The sequence below is a fragment of the Vicugna pacos genome, chromosome 14, assembly GCF_048564905.1.
Source record: "Vicugna pacos chromosome 14, VicPac4, whole genome shotgun sequence".
Lineage (NCBI taxonomy): Eukaryota > Metazoa > Chordata > Mammalia > Artiodactyla > Camelidae > Vicugna > Vicugna pacos.
In genome coordinates, this window is record NC_133000.1 from 32,665,389 (window position 1) to 32,682,364 (window position 16,976).

The following is a 16,976-nucleotide window of genomic DNA, read 5'->3' on the forward strand; positions in this document are numbered from 1 at the left end:
GGTCATCCATCACTTCTCACCGGTGTGGACGTACCACCTGAAATCACTCCTTTCTGCTTTTTAAAATCCCTTCATCTACTCCAGACTTTTCAACAGCAAAGAAGCAGCTAAACCACAGACAGTGGACAGCTTTTCACCAAATTTCTTGAACAGCCCATCGGACTACCTGGAAGCCCTTTACTTTTATTAAACCCACTTCCAGGTACTTCATCATTTTCTGATTGGTGGACTTGGCCTCTGACTGAGCTACTCAGAGAGCTCCCAGCCTCACATCCGTGAGAGGACCCTGCTGTTGGGAGAAATCAGTGAGAAAGGCGTACATCCCCCAGTCAGGTCTGCACAGCTAGAAGTGCCACAACGTGCTAAAAATTTATACCGTCATAACCCCTGGGCTCCCATGGACTGGTTTCACATTAACCAAACTCATGAGACACAGATACAAGAAACCAGAAATTTAACTTTTTAATGTAACAGAAGACGTGAAACTATGAACCAGACTACAATATCAGAGTTCAACCATGAGTATATGTTCTCCTCCACGGCACAATCACGGGCAGGCAGTCACATGGCAAGTGTGGACAGAAGCAGAGCAGGAAGGATTTCTAGATTAATTCAATGGACTAAATTTCTGTTATACCAACAGATCTGCTGCCTGGAAAACAATTAATGCTAATCACGGTGCACTCTTCGTGGACAGTTGCCGAGACACGACTGTGAGCACCTGTGTAACTCTCCTTTCCCTGTCCTTTCTGGGCTAATTGAGGCACAGACGTACAGAAATCGAGGGATGCAGATACATCTAAACACCCAAAGCCCATTCTGGGAGCCACAATACCATACAGCCAGGGTTAAAATACTTGCTCTGCCACTTACTGGTTCTGTGACCTTGGCCAACTTACCCTCTGTGTGCCTCAATTTCCACACTGTAAAACTGGGATAACAATCAAACCTTCCTTACTCGCTTGTTGAGAAGATTGAAGGATTCATTTCTGTAAAACGCTCAGAAAAGAATGTAGCACATTTTTGGTGCTCAACAAATGTCAAATTAATATTACAGTGGTTTACAAGTCTCCTTCCTAATCATCTTCTGTGTTTCCTGGCTAGACTAATACCAAAAGGAAATTTTTATTTCTCCTTTTATAAACTCTTGGGGTACACCCTTCTGTTCCATCCCACCACCTGTTTAAACTGATGGAAGGGATACCTCCTCCCCACTCCTCTGGGCCATGCAGAGTGCTACTCCCTTCACAGCCCTGACCCCTGGCCCACAGCTAGCCCTCCTCACATTAACAGATTGAGTTGTGATTCCAGGGAGACAAGCAGGGCATGTGAAACCCTTCCTTTCCCTCCAGTGTTGGCCACCCTAGGGAAGCACCCTGGATGCTCAGCTCCATGGCAGAACAGCCCTGTGCATGATGGGGCAGATTCTCTCAAGGGAAGGCTTGTTGTGGCCCAGAGATACCTGGGACAGGGTGAGTCTCTACTTCTGGGACACAGTATCATGACACTCATTTACCCACAGCCCTGAAGTTCATGGAGAACGTGTCTTCATCAGTAACAAAGAAGACATTTAACGCCTGCCTACTCTTTTGTGTCACCTCTCAGTTGGCTGCTGGAGACAACATGTGTATAAGTATTGGTTCCCCTTAGGCCCCAACATATATGAAGTAACAAAAATTTCTGTGGCTTAACGTTGGTCCAGGGCGACTGTGTAACAGTTCTGACTCTGCTGATGCTAAATTATGGGTGTAGGAATTATGGAACCTCCTCAAATATCTTTCATCATAAAATCAGCTTTTCTTATTTTCTTGTTTCTTTGTAATTACCAAAGACTATAAAATGATGGCTTCACACAAAACAGCAGCTAAAGTTTATGAGTTCTCTTGACGTACCCACTGTGTTAAACACGTTACATAATTACTAATTCTCACAATTCTACAAAGCAGATATGAGCGTCCCCTTCTCACAGACGAGGGGAAAACTCAGAACGAGCTGACTCAGGATCATGTGGTTCAGTGGCAGCACGTGCAGGCAAACCCAAGTCAAGAAACTACACCCCTTCATATATGTACCAAATCAACTGCCACCAATTAACACATAGCGGCGGGGTCAATACTCAGGGAACTCAACACACTTTTCAGCTTTATGGTGCTCCAGAGGCAGCTTCTAGCTGTTTTATAAAATCCCGGCTCACTGGTTTCTAACACTAGAAGAAAAGGCCGATTTTGCCATTGTTTGCACAGCAAGTCTGAAATGTTCACAGCGAGATAACAGAATAAAACTATGATATAAGCAGAAAAATTTTTCCAGGTAGAAAGACATAATGGACATTGTGCTATTCTGAAGCATTAAGCAAAGAAATCAAAATAAAATCACATTGTTTAAGCCTTATTTTACAAACAGAAAAATTAAGACTGTAAAAAGTTGCAACAGCGCCACCTATGGCTAAAAAGACCTTCCAGGTTGCCGGGAAACATGCAACACAAAAATTGACTGTAGGATGAGAAACGAGAATCAGATAACTAGAAGCTTATGTAGCATATACTGCACTTTGCTTCGGGGGAATGGACGGGTATTCAGTATTTAATCTGATATTGCTAATACTCCTAAATATAAACAAAAGACATAGGCTCATGAAAATTCATCTTAGAAGTGGAAAGATTCCAGTCCAGCCACTTCATTTTACACGAGGGGAGACTGAGACCTGAGATCTATCCTCCTGGCAATCAGCAGCAAAGCTCTCCTAGGTCTCATGTCTTGCACTGTAGTAAAAACCAACAGAACTGTACTACACCTATATTCATAAAAGTCACGTCTGTATTTTTCCAACAGTAGGTAATCTAAGTATCTTGCAAAATAGTTCTCAAAGAGCCAGGAAATGATACAAGTTTTTTGAAATACAAAAACATTTATTTACATATTAAAACAGCATGAGCTTTATTCTCTCTATTAAAAAAGTGACATGTCAAATCAAAATTTTGAAATTTTAAAACCTGAAAAGAGTGCAGAAAAAAATCAAAATATTCTTTAATCACAAAAGAGAGAAGCTTATTCCCAGAAAATAATCAATGTGGATTTTTCTAAACTTAATGGTTCTGGTCAGAATCCGGAGAAATTAAATGTCTGATGGATGGTTACACGGCAACATGAATTCTGAGCTGTAACAATACACATTCTGTGTAAATAATCTTCAAGGTCGTCTGCTTAAGGCAATTTAAGTAGTCCCTGTCTCACTAGAATGACACAGATTTCAATAAAGCTTCATACTGCACTTAAAAAAACTGAATCCTAGTTACTTTAAGCCATATTAATGTATATCATATATATACATATTGAATATGCATCAGAAATAAGCTACCCTTTTTAGTATTCAGAGTTGATACTTCTAAACTATCAGTCACTGTGACAGCACATTTTTATTAAGCACCTATACGGTGCCTTGTATACAAGGCGTCCAGCTCTCACAGTCAGACAAGGTAAACCATATTACTCAGATTTCACAAATGACGAAATATACTTAAGCCAGGTAAACAACTAAGATATTCATCATCAGGAAAGAAAAGAGTAAGGATTTTACTTACAATACTCACTGACAAAGTTTTCTTTCATACTAAGACTATATAAAACAAATTCAGTGTTTGGAAATTTTTCAGTAAATAAACACCACTAGAAAAAAAAAGTAACATCATTAGCAACAGTTGGACTTTCAAAGACCACTTCTCTCTTGCACAATAGTTATTTTAAATGTTTTGTTTTTAGTTCTCACAAAGCACTAAATTAAAAAAATATTACCTTTAAAGTCATTACCTGAGAATAAAACATTTGTGAAAATGTACAATTTTAATTTATGTCACTCTGCCTCACATTCTCACTGGTGTCTCTCCTTTGAAGACCTCATCAGGCTGAGATAGCTAAAATCGGTCATTTATGGACTCACAGGAGTTCGGGAAAACACTCAACAGGAGGCTGATTAGAGGAGCAATTGAGAATTCATCCTGTGCAGCCTGGATTCCAGCATCGAGCTAGCCACCGCCAGCTGCGTGTGATTTGGGGCAAGCTGGCCCATCTCTCAATCCCTCAGCTACAAAAAAGGAGACACTGATACCTACAATCAAACACCTGCTATGAAGTAAAATATGAGCAAAGCATTTTAGCCTCAGTTAGGCGTCCACTCACAGCGAGTTTGGTCATTATGATGATGAGGATGGCAGTTAATAAATTAAGCTCGACCAAACAGGAGATATCACCTTAAAGGAGAAACATTCTAAGTCCATGAGAATTTCCTTTTGGATGGATTGCAGAATATTCTATAGATTTTTTTTTAATAAAACAAATTTTGTCCATTAATTGTAGATTTACAGGTTCATGGACAAGTCTCCAGAAAAAGAATTAGAGGCCTCTAACCTCTGAAAACTAAGATGTAAATTTAAAAAAAAATCAGGGAAGAGATTATACCTCATTTGGGAGAGTATGTGCTTAGCATGCATGAGGCCCTCAGTTCAGTCCCCAGTAACTCCATCTAAAAACTTTGTTTTTTAAGAAATAGAGAATTAAAGCAAAAAGATGGAGGAATAGGGAATTTTTTAGAGACTCATCTCAGATTTAAGATGGGGAAGAAACCATCCAATTCTCAGAAGAAATCTTGAGGACTATGTAAACTGGATCTGAGATGTCTAGTCTTTTAACATTATTCATGAAATCATATTACCAAGTCTTAAAACTACCTGATAACCCACAGTGGTGATACTGATCATAACAGCTACCATCACGTATTGAGCTCCGGCTAGGACTGCTCTGTTCTGACATCTCTGCCCCTGAGGCCTCACCAGGCGGAGAGCACTAAATTCGGTCATTTATGAGCATCTCGTGTAAGTCCTCCATTTGTGCTTCTCACTCTCCCCTCACCAGCTCCTCTGAGGGAAGCACTGTTATCATCTTCCCCACCCACAGATAAGGCCACTGAGGCACAGAGACTAAACCTGTTCCAGGCCACATTGGCATTAAAGGACGTCTGTATTTCTGCTGTTTTGCTTTTCACAAAGGAATCTGATATATCAATTCAAGGCAGACTGTTAAATAATCAAGTCTGTCAGGTCTTCACCTCAAAGAGCAGATACTATAAATTCCTGATGTAGGATGAGGCTGCCGCCACAAACTGACTCAGCTTGAAATTAATATCCAAGATGAAGCAGCGGATACACGTAAATATTCACAATTGTCAACTCTGCTCACGGGTCTGGGCCCTTCACTGCCTGAAAGGGGGTGAAATCCCCACCCGTGTCTGGGAGGGAAGCCCGGCTCTTCCCGGGCTCACCCAGGCTTCATGGGCTATTTACCCCACAGACTAGCCTCAACGGTTAAAAGCTCTCAAGATTTTTACACCAGGCAAAACTGAAAGACATTTCTGCAGATGGAGCACTTTCTCAGGCTTAAATTTTTTTGCCTACACTCAGCCAGAGGGAGAAAAGGAACAGAACTCTACAAAGTCTCTGACCCTCACCACTCACAGGAGTAGAATGACCACAGCAGAAGATGGCACTTCACATTGCAGGATGAGAACAAAATAAAGATGCCCCAACAACAGGCACTCCCAGACACAGCGCTCAGCAGTCTTCTGCACAATCACGGTTGTGCAGCCCTCATCACCTTCTATTTCCAGAACACTTCACCAGCCCAAAAGAATCCCCCTATCACTAGCATTCACTCCTTAATCCCCCTCCACTCAGCCCCTTCCAACCATCACCTGCTCTCTGCCTCTGCATGTGCCTATTCTGGGCATTTCAGATCACTGAAATCAACAATTTGTGACCGTTTGTGTCTGCTTCCTTTCAAGTAACAAGCTGTTATCAAGGCTTGTATATTTTGAAGTGGTATCAGCATCTCTTTCTTTTTTTTTTTTGGAATCGTTAAAGATTATTAGAAGGTGGTATGTACTATCAAAAAGAGTAGAGTGGAGCATAAGTGATTGGGTTTCAAACGGAAAAGTGTGGGTTGAACAGTCAGGGTGGAATTCCCAAAACAGGTGGCTTTTTCATTCTCCTCTTTTTTTTTCTTTTTTACTCACTCTTAAGTGTGAATAATGTTCCACTACATGGAGATACTACATTCTGTTCATCCATTCAGCAGCTATTTATGGACGAGGTCCAGAAAAATGAGTGTAAGAGGTGACTAGCATGGATGGCATTTAAGCAAAGGGCAAAATGTGCTTTCAAAAAAAAAGCCAACAAACAGAGGCACAAGGAAATTCAGGGCGTTTCTGAGCAAAGTGCTTGCTTGCTTCAGCAGGACTACCGTGCAGGGCTGCGGCGGATATTGGCAGGAATCACGGTGAGGGAGTCAACTGAGAAGACACCCCACTGCAAGCAGCTCAGCCAATCCTCCTCCCTCATCCTGTATTGTTAGAGCAATGTGTCTAGGTTACTCTTATTTCAATTAATAGCACTTTAACTGCACATCTGATCATCTCCATCAGACCACATTACCTCCAAGTCACAGAAAATCATTCACTGACTGGAGCAGCACCAGGACATAACGGTGATGGATCAGGGAGTCCTACAGCATTCCAGCCTGCAGGCACAAACCCCACATGTGCCCTGGTGATGTCCAGAAAATAAAATGCATGGAAATATCTCACTGCTGGTACACGACATCTGACCTCAAATTGCCCGAAAATCATGCTGGCAAAGCACTACTCAACCTTCTCAGTACAAAAAAAAAAAAAGCTAAGAAGGCAAATTTAGGCTCTTCCATTGAAAACCAGCAGCCACCACTGCCAGTATTTCAGCTGGAATGCTCCTGACGTTGAAAACCACTGCGCAGTTACTTTTCAAACGTGAAACTCATATATATATATACCACGTAGATGATATTGCAGTAGGATTTTTCTTTTCAAAATTTCCAGTTGCAAGATTAGCACAAGAAAGTTTATGTTTAGGCTTTAAAAAAAATCAATTATCCTCCACTTTCTTAATTATGAACTTATTATTATTTTATAAATGGAGCTATGGTGCATATTTAAAACCTTTTGATTTCTGAAAACAAGACCTTTATGACCTCACTATTTCAGAGCAAACTTTAACGATTCTGATAGGTGGGGCCTGGGGCGCTCACTAACAGCGCTTTAAATACTGGCAAGGATGTGCTACTAAGTAATGCAATGGCTCTAACTCCACATTAGCTCAGAAAGTAAAGAAACCACACCAATGTCTTCCTTAAATATTTTTATATTCCTATTCTTTTGAATATTAAAGTTCTTAAAATATATGATTTTTTTTGAAAAAGACAACAGCTGTATTAATTTTCCTCTCACCAAGAAAGCAGTCTTTATCAGGAATAAAAACCCCTATGGAAATCGAAATTACAGGACGTTTCTAGCTAAGTGAACATCCAGATATGAACACAAACCTAAATCCTACCAGATCTCACTCGAAGGAGCTCAACAAAGGCCTGGGCAACCCGGGAGATTAGCTCTTTTGTTTCAAATGTTGGCTGAGCTAAGATCATCACACTAGGCATGGAAGGAGAGAAGAGGAATGTCCACCTGGCGGCCTCCATCAGTTTTCTTCCAGCCACAAGGTGCCTCTAGGGCAGCCCTGCTAACAAGCCCCACATAAGGAAAGCCGGCATCCACACTGCCCCTGCCATCCCGAAGTAGCCCTGATGCCCATATTCCAGCCTGTGAATGGTCTTCTAATAATCCCCCAGTTGGTGGCACCCTCCCCCTCTTCCCCGCTACACACAGATACACAGAGCCACGACAGCCTTCCCAAAGCACAAATTTGATTACATCAACCCCACTTCAAACACTTCAGAGGCTCCCTGGTAGAGTTCTAGCCCCACCCCAGACCCTTCTCGCCCAGTCTCATCTCAGTACATAGGTCCCCAGTGACCTCAGGAGCCCCCTGACCTGCTCCTACTTCCCACTTGCCTCCAGGCTCATTTTGACTGTTTCCCAAGGAAGCCTTCCCTCCCTCCAACCTCCACAATTTGTTCCTCTCTTCCTAAAACATTCTAGGCTAAGTCAACTTCTGACAATGCTAAGTTCTCAAGAAGCAAATACATTTTGCTTACTAATGTGGCTACACTCTGTCTCCCCTAGACTCACTGAAGTGCACGTGTTATGAATAAATGAATGACGGGTTGGGTCTCAAAGGGACCGACATACCTGCTCTCGCCCGTCCCGACCCTTTTGTCTGTAGTATATCAGAAGCAAAACCAGAAGTACCTTTCCTGAGGGTCACTTTCTGTTGACACCCTTCACTGCCTACTGTGTCAGTTCTAGTAAAACTCAACTTCTTCCAAAGCCCTACACCACGGACTCTCTCCAGTGTCCTCCCCAGCAGGGGCTCCCTCCACCCTGGACCGCACAGGGCACTCTCCCCGGGTCCCCACGCCAAAAGCTTCCAGGCCTCTACCCGGGCTGCACCTGCGACCTGAGCCACATTCTTGACTCCTTCTCCTGGCTGACTCTTACTCTGTCCTCACAACTGAATGTAGAGCCCATTTCTTCCAGGAAGTCCTCTCTGATAATGTCCTTTATGTCTTGTCTGGCCTCTATCTATAGCAGCAGTACATGGTGACCAACTGGGTGTTTGCCTGCTCCTTTGAGTCCACGAACCCTTGGGGGCCACGTGGGAAGGAGTGAGAGATTGCAAGACGGGTGGGGGAAGCAAAAAGCAAAAATCACAGCCCAAGTCCCAAATTCAAGGATACTTTCTCAGAAAAAAGTATAAACTATTTCACACGGGTCCAATTTGGCTACTATTTTTGTGGCTTGTGGACAGCAAAAACTTGGTGTTCTAGTCCAAAACCCAGGTTACATGCAAAGAAATGTATATATTCATATCCAAAGGAAACCAGAGCTGCTCAACAACAGTTTGCAGTTAGAACTGAAAGGAAATTTGATAAAATCAATCTCTCTCTCTCTCTTCTTCCTTTTCTAGCATCATATAATTTTAGAAGTATTTGCGTGACTAACAGATGGCTACAGCCCGTGATTCTGCACTGAAGTGTTTGGGGCTGAGGAAGCCCAGATTACATTCACTCTGTAAATGCAATCACACCAACACACTGATAGGTGCCGTGAGTGGTGCAGCTGATGTTCCAAAGCAGGCAACATTATTCTGTAAGAGAACTCTAAATAGAAAGGAAGAAATGCAATGTCCTGTACTCAATTTCATTTGTAATATGGGCCATTAACTGATAGTATATTTTGACAAATGAAACCCAAAAATAAATTGTCAACGTCGATTTTCTTCATCTGACTGTTTTATGCTAACATCGGATAATAAACCCTCACTCCATACGGAAAGCTCAGGCCTATGCTGCAGCACAGTTACATCCTGTGGAAGAAAGCCGACCAAGGGAGAATTGGAGAGTTTCCCTTCAGAAGCTGCGAAGTGTGGTTTTGAACCTGTCCATCATTTGCAACCACGACATCGACAAAGGAGTTAGACGTTACCTCTGTGGGGCGAAAATCACTGCGTGCTTCAGAACCATCAAAGAACGCTGAGCTTTGTAAAACAGTCCAGAGGCGCTTAAATCATACTTTTTCTGAAAGGCTCCAAAACTGACCCACTTCACCATTCCAGGTATAACAGGGAAGTACTGGAAACAGTAGAGAGAACATGCCCTTGAAGTCTGACAAGGCCCTGCTTGAATCCTGCTACAGCATTTACTAGCCGCTAAATGGACCAATTCCTTAACCCCTCTGAGAAGGCTTCCCAAACCGCAAAAGGGGGCTGCCACCGCCCATCTGGGAGGCATGGATGTGAATGCAACACGCAAGTAGGGCGGCCGACTGGTACCTGACACGGGGCCTGGCTAGTTTCCCTCCTCTGCCCTTCTCCCCCTTTAAACTTGCACTGTTCCCCCGGTAACGATCAAGCCCCTGAAACAGACTACCCGTATCTTCTGTGTATCCCTGGATACATGCCTTACCCTTAGGAGGCCAGAAAAACAACTGCCTCCTCCCAAGTCACTAACAATGTTCTTAAGAGTCTGGGTATTTTTAACTCTATTTTTCAGGGAGACTATTCCAGAACTTTCCAAGAACCATTCTCCAGGTTGGCTCCCCTCCCAGTGCCCATCCCTTCTCACCTCAGATCCTCTGTCTAACTGCCTTCTGTTCATGGGAAAACCAGTCCAGTAGGGTGGGGCTCCCAAGGCCTCCCTCCCTCCCTCACAGGTGATTGTGACAAACTTCTCCCCACTCCTCACTCCAACTCTAGCTTCTGAGGAGTCTACCCTCCCGGACCCTGCAGACTCTGCACCTTCCCAAGACGCACACGTGGCCACGACCCTCCCTTCAGATTTCTTCCTGGCTGGTCCTGCCCAGCCCCCGGCCCCTTAAGGATAACTGGCATTGCTTTGACAATGGCAAACGCCACTGACTGACACACCAAAGCTGCATGGTCTGGGCTTTCCTCCAATCCAGACACAGCCCTGCCCCACTTCAGCCTCAGTCTGCAGCCCTCAAGATGATCTAATTCACATGCAAGGCTGTGAACAGCAGCTAAGAATGTATCTCTAGTACGGCTCCTTCACCTGAGCCCCAGGCTCATCGACCCGAGTGCCTCTTTGAAGTCCTAACTTGGATGACAAATGGCATCTTAAAAATGCCTCATGTCCACCATTTACTCTGGAATTCCATTCCTGGCAGGTATCTCCCAGACTCCCCATTTTAGTAACAGCCCCAGCACCCACCGAGGTGTCTGAGGTCACATTCAATTTCCACTGTTCCCTCCCCCCAGCCCTGCCCTGGAATCAGTCCTGTTATTTCCGTCAATAAGCCCATCTCAAGTGTAGTTCTGCAGGGACCATGGCCGGAAACACACAAACTCACAGCATGGTGCACTAACAGTCCTCCGTAGGGTGCTCCCTGGAGGGGGAGGCATCTCCTGCCGCTGTTCACCTCAGAAGGCACTGGATTCTCACACAGGAGGCCCAGGAGGAGGGACTCAAGGTTCTCCCGTGGTCTGAGCTTTGAAGGGCCCGAGGTCTGGGGGAGCTCCTAATTAGCAGACACACTTGCCAATGAGCAGATGAGGATGAGGGAACCCATGCAAGGCTGTTATCACTTCAACTCATGGGCTCTCAGGGGCCACGGGAAAGGCCTGTGTCCAAGGTACAGCCCGGCCTTCACAGATCCCAGCCTGCATTTGCCAACCCGGACAGCCTAGACTCCATCTACTTGTGACACTTACTTCTGTTCTGTTCCCCACCCAGAATGTGATGGACTCATTCAGATATTCTGGCTTGTCTCAAGCAAGACAAATTCAGTGAAAAATGAAGTGTCCACATTTGGACCAGAGCATGAAAGGAGAAACAAGGCCTCATGGTCAGCATGATGGTGGTGACCAAACAATTCCGCCAGGTGAGATGAACCAGGGTAGGGGTGAGAATCCAAGGTCCTAGGTCGGCCAAATCATCTTCTTTCACGGTTGTCTGGGGTGTTGGGGACTGACTAACACAAACTAACGACACGGCCGTCAGTGGTGGACGTCAGCTGCAACAGAAACGGATTCAGCTCTTTACTGCCAACATGGGTTAAAAGTAAAGGCCGAGGCAGGGAGGTCTGCACGGCTGCTGAGGCAAACCACAGACCCAGCTCTGAATGCCCACTGGCTGGAGCAGAGAGGAAGCTACGGCCCTTTTAGCAGTCCCTGTGTCCAACAGATCCAGGTAAGCTAGCTACTTAGGAGAAGGCCATGTTGTCCTGATACTCAGAAAAACCAGCCTCGTAAAGGGAACAAAATAGTGGCATGGATTTTAGACCCAATTCTGCCCCTTTATGAAGGCAAAGTAATGTAAATGGCACGGGGAAGTTGAATGCAAAAAAAAAAATATTAAAGAACCAAACGTTGACCGCTTCCTCCAACAGCGTCCCCTGCAGCTGTCACCTCCGTGGCGGCCACTTCCTCACCAGTGACCGCCAGCCAGGAAGCGCCGTCACGCACGTCACACAGCGACAGCCAGGAACTGCGTGCCGAGCACGTTTGTGTAAAAGCAGGAATCGAGCAAAATGCTGCAGAATTAGACCTTACAAGTTTAAATACTCCATGAAAAGAATCCCTCAGCAGCCACCTAAATCAAATCGCATCTTACTTCTACAAAACAATCAAACAAATTTAATAAGAGCGCATTTGTCACCAAATAAAAGGACGACCAAACATGTTCCTCAAAAGCAAGGATTTCAACAGGTATAAAACACCATTGGGTGATGAGCTAACAAAGCAAATATTCCAAAAAATTAGAAAATTAAAAAATGACTAAGATAATAGATGGATCAAAACAGCTGTTAAGTTGTTGCTTTTTAAAGCAATGGAGACGTACGGAGGGCAATCTGGCTATTTCCAATGCAGGGTGTGCACAGCCCACATTTTCAGAAGCAACAACATGCTCACTGGGCAGTACAAGTGAAAAAGGAATAAAGAAAAAGGAAAAGAGGAACAAGAGAAAATTAGAAACACACAAGAACAAAAATGATTTTGACTGCATGTACAAGAATTTACGTGAGTGTGTGAGGTCAGGGATGCGGGGATGGTGAGACCCACCCTCACCTCCTGCTCCAGGGAAAGCAGGGGCCTGAGGGGAGCGGCGCTGCCAGGGGACCACAACGTGTTCAGCGCCCCTAACCAAAATTCCACCTACAAGTGTCGAGGCAGCTTTTGAGCTACAAATTGTGGTCGCATTTCAGTCTGGACAGATTTAGTCACTGCCACCAAGAGTAGCAGGAAAGAATGAGGCTCTGCTCCTGCACCAAGGCATTGTTTAAAAAATTAATGACTGTGGAATAGTAAAAGCAACAATGGAGTAGAAGTGACTGGAGGAGAATGTGCTTGACCCTCGCTCACTGGCCGCGTTATCTCACTGACGTTCAGATGCTGGCTGAGCCCTTATGGTACCAGAACAGACAGACCCACAAGGAGGGAAGATTAATGCGCTGAACCACTGTGGGCTAAGTACACATCCAGCTACTACGCTAAGTCCCAAGGGCAGACTTCAAAAGGCAAAAACAAGCTGGCATTCTCTGGTGGGTCTGCAGACTCAGAGACAAGCATTTGTTGAGCAAAAATGTCACCAGTGCCTCCTATGGCAAAGAAGTGGCACTGGCGTGGGGTCTGGGGCAAGGCTCCAGGCTTCCACTGCTCACTCACCAGTCTGTCCAGGGGGAGAAGAAGTTCCCTGCTTAGGTTTCGCTGATGAACCTACCTTGACTAATGTCTGGGGCCTCAGCAGGAGTTGACAGATGAGGTGAACGGAGCCAGACTCTGTGTAGCACGGTGCTGGCAGCTATGCCCTCAGCAGTGCCCAGGCTCCTAAACATGTCAGCTCATCTCCAAGAAGTAGATGGGGATTGCGGGCATGTAGATCATAGGGCCCTGTGAGGACAAGTACAGATCATGGCCACGACATGCCTCTCCTCTTCCTTAAGCCATAGAGGTATGTCCTGGGAGGAACAGAATATTCATCCAGAGCCTGCTAGGAGGGCTCTCGCAGGTGGGACTCGGGTCCCCCGTGCTTTTCACTCACAGGGCTGGTCTAGACATTCTATTTATCAATTATCTAGCATCTTCTCCTCCAACTTACCAACAACCAGAAAGTAGGATCTGATCTTACGTAAGTTCAAGAATCACAGAGCACCTCCTCCAAAGTGGGCCTGGTAGCACATGCCAGGTCCTCCGACCGTCACCTGTGGGACCACCATGAGCCCTCTCCAGACCCAAGGACAGAGGCCGTAGGCTGGGGGGACACAGCTTCCCTCACTCACCCCAGAAAAGGGGGACCACGTCTCGGCAAAGGCATCTCACCCTCTTCTGCCCGAGGGACAGCACGATATATACACCGGGAAACAGAGCAGAAGGTGGGGGGGAAGGCAGCCCAGAAGAGCTCGTCTGTACTTCCGAGGCAAAGTGGGGCCTTTGACTTAATCACAGGGACAAACTGAGAATGAATATTTCCCTGCTCTGTCCCAAACACCGTGATACGCCTTTCCCTGCATAAGGAGTTCATTCAGAAGTCCCTGACGGTGTTTCTGATGTCCTAACATGGCATGGTGGCTGTCGGGCAGGAAGAGACTGCCTGAGCTGAAAAGGTGCTGGGCCTGGGAGGCAGGTGATAGCGGATCCAGCAGCAGCTCAACCAGCGCCTCGTTTTGCCTCTCGGGGTTCAGCATCTCATCTAAAAGCAAAGGGATGAGCATGTCCCAGGACAGGCTGCCCAACAGAAATGAAATGAGAGCCATGTAAAGAAAGTTTCCCAGTTGCCACGTTTAAAATTTTAAACAAAGAAACAAACCAATAAACAAAAAACAAATACTAGGATGTGATTTTAAGAACAGATTTTACTTAATCTACTGTATGTTCAATACTATCATTTTGACATGTAATCAATATAGGAAGTAAAGAGATAGTTTATGTACTTTTACTAGACAAGCCTCAGCGTCTGATATGCATTTGACCTACAGCACATCTCAGCTCAGTCCAGCCTCCTCCCCAGTGCTCCTAGCATCAGTGGCTTTGGCTACTTTCTTGGACAGCAACTCCAGGGTTCCCACCATGGTCCTGGCTGTAAAGCGGGAGTAAGTGTCCACACTAACCCTAAAAGGATCTCTCTGAAACAAAGGCGGATTCTCTTTGAAATGTCTGTAAAGCGGCGGGCTGCACCTCCCCTCCCCTTGGCTACGAGACAGACTTCTTCCTTGCTGATCCCTTTCTGGATGTAGGGAAGCAATCCGGCACACAGCCAGGGTGGACTGTCCTCCAGGTAAACTTACCTGCTCTCTGTGTCCAGTCTCATGAATTCCTCCTTCTCAAACGGGATGCAGAGGAGGGGGATCTTGTCCCCAGATTTCTTGGGGCCACCATCCAGCCACTTGGACATGAGCAAGATGAAGAGTGAGTCAGTGAAGTCCTCGATCCTCTTCTCCACCACCCTGCAGTCCTCTTAGTTTGAAGGCAACGTCGGTGCGTGGCTGCTCGGCTACCTCCCCATGCTGCACAAAGACAAAAAGCTAAGAGTCATTAAACGAGGTGCCATACAGCTCCTCTGCACGTGGAGCTTCTCGAAGGCCTTGGCAGAGAGACAGTCGGTAATGGTGACAAGGCCCACGACCTTGCGGTGGGTCTGGAAGATGCTCCACCCATTGTCGGGCACATAGTGGTGCCTGTAGTGGATACAGTGTGTCCACTGGGAGCCAAATGGGCTGATATGGCTCACCAAGGTGAGTAGCTGATAGATGCAAAGAAATTCTCCTCTGAGATGATCTCTATGGATTGGACCACAACGGGACGAGTCTGGTGGTCCTCAGCACACTGCACGTAGTCAGGGATGCTCATGTTGCAGGCCCTGCCAAGAGGGGAGAGGAGATCGTGGTACTACTCTGCTGTGTGCTACGGGCCCATCTGGGTTGCTGTGACCTGGTGTGTACCAGCCAGAATGCAAAGGAAGCCAAAGCAAATCCAACGGTACAGTTTGTCCTCAGAGTCTGCACATGGCCACTGTAGCTCGGATCACATTACCCAGCTTTTGGTCTAGGCTTCCTGCCTCTGCAGAGAAGGGTCACTTCTTATTTTATATTTCTAAGCACCTAGCAAGGCCCTGATGCAAAGTCACTGCTCAAAAATGCTGAATAAAGAAATGAACAAAGGAAATGCTTTCCCCAACCCCCTTCAGCAGAATATAAAGAAAAGGACCACAGTAGGATCAAAAGATCTGGATTTCTATCCAATTTATTTGAACTCTTAAGCTTCATAATAATGGATAAGAAAACTTGCCTTGGGGAAGAGTGTACAGTTCAGTGGTAGAGCACATGCTTAGCATGTACGAGGTCCTGGGTTCAAACCCCAGTACCTCATTTTAAAAATGAAACAAATAAATACACCTAATTACCCAGCTGAAAATGTATTTTTTAATTCAAAAGTCTAAAAACAACTTGCAATTGACACAACATTGTAAACTTGACTATACTTCATTTAAAAAAAAAATCTTTGCCTTACAAGAATATATCTGGGTTACGGATGTTTTCAAATGTAAAATGCCTAGGGTACCACCTGCATAAAAGGAGGTGACTGTACAAATGTTCTATCCCTCCTTTATGAGATATACTTCCTTTGGGTGGGTTATAAACTCTCAGAGCTAATTTTCTCAGATTAAAAATATAAATATTACCTGATTCTCAGTACTGCTGAAGAATCAGATAACCCTAAGAAAGCTTCTGACACACAGAGATTACTCAATAAATGTTTGTTGAATGAATGAATAAACAATCAAAGTGAATGCTGCTCCCTGCCACAAGCCATCATAATGGTACTGCCTGGAAATCCCAAGCCCACGTTCACCCGACTCTGCACTAACAATGTGGGATACCTGGGCAGGCTTGTGTGCTTCTCTAAGCCCCAGTTTAATCATGAATAGAAATAAGGGCAATAACACAAATCTCAAATTGTTAGTGAGTCAGTAATTAATTGTACCCCAACACTGCAAGATGGAACCATTAAGAAAACTGGGCAAAGTGTCCACATGCCCTCTCCATATAATCTTTTACTACCACATGGGAATCTACATTACATCTCAAAATAAGAAGTCTAATATTTTAAAGAGGTCATTGAGGTTAGGTGAGCTCACTGTCTCAAATAAAGAACACACAGTACAAATAGGACAATGCCCAGCCCATGAGATACACTCAGTTAAAATTCCCACTGAACCCACTAGTCCCTCCAACTTCAGAGCAAGAGGATGGGTCCTCGTGGCAACAGGCTGCAGCACCTGAAGCTAACAAAGCTAATGGTGTCCACTTAAAAGAGCCCCTGTCACCACCCTTGTTCTAATTTTCTATTTGTAATCTTTTTCTATTCATTAAATTGAAACTCCCAATTGCATAGAATTCTTACCAGATATCATGATGGCAGCCCTTCAAAACCTGACCACAGAGATCATGATGGCAGCCCTTCTTGGTGAAACAATAAAATGAAGAG

At 45.0% G+C, this 16,976-nt stretch overlaps 1 protein-coding gene and 1 long non-coding RNA gene across 2 annotated transcripts in view; one reads left to right on the forward strand and one right to left on the reverse strand.

Annotated features, from left to right (window-relative positions):
- The window catches only part of LOC140701209 (trafficking protein particle complex subunit 9-like), a 722,564-nt gene extending 707,591 nt beyond the window's left edge, over positions 1-14,973 (reverse strand). The window contains exons 1-2 of the mRNA XM_072976650.1: positions 14,777-14,973; positions 13,213-13,382 (exon numbers count right to left, since the gene is read on the reverse strand). The gene's annotated coding sequence lies outside the window, so the exon portion shown is untranslated. The remainder of the gene's footprint in view (positions 1-13,212; positions 13,383-14,776) is intronic.
- LOC140701224 (uncharacterized) overlaps positions 1-16,976 on the forward strand; it is a 60,960-nt gene that overhangs the window by 28,694 nt on the left and 15,290 nt on the right. The window lies entirely within an intron of this gene.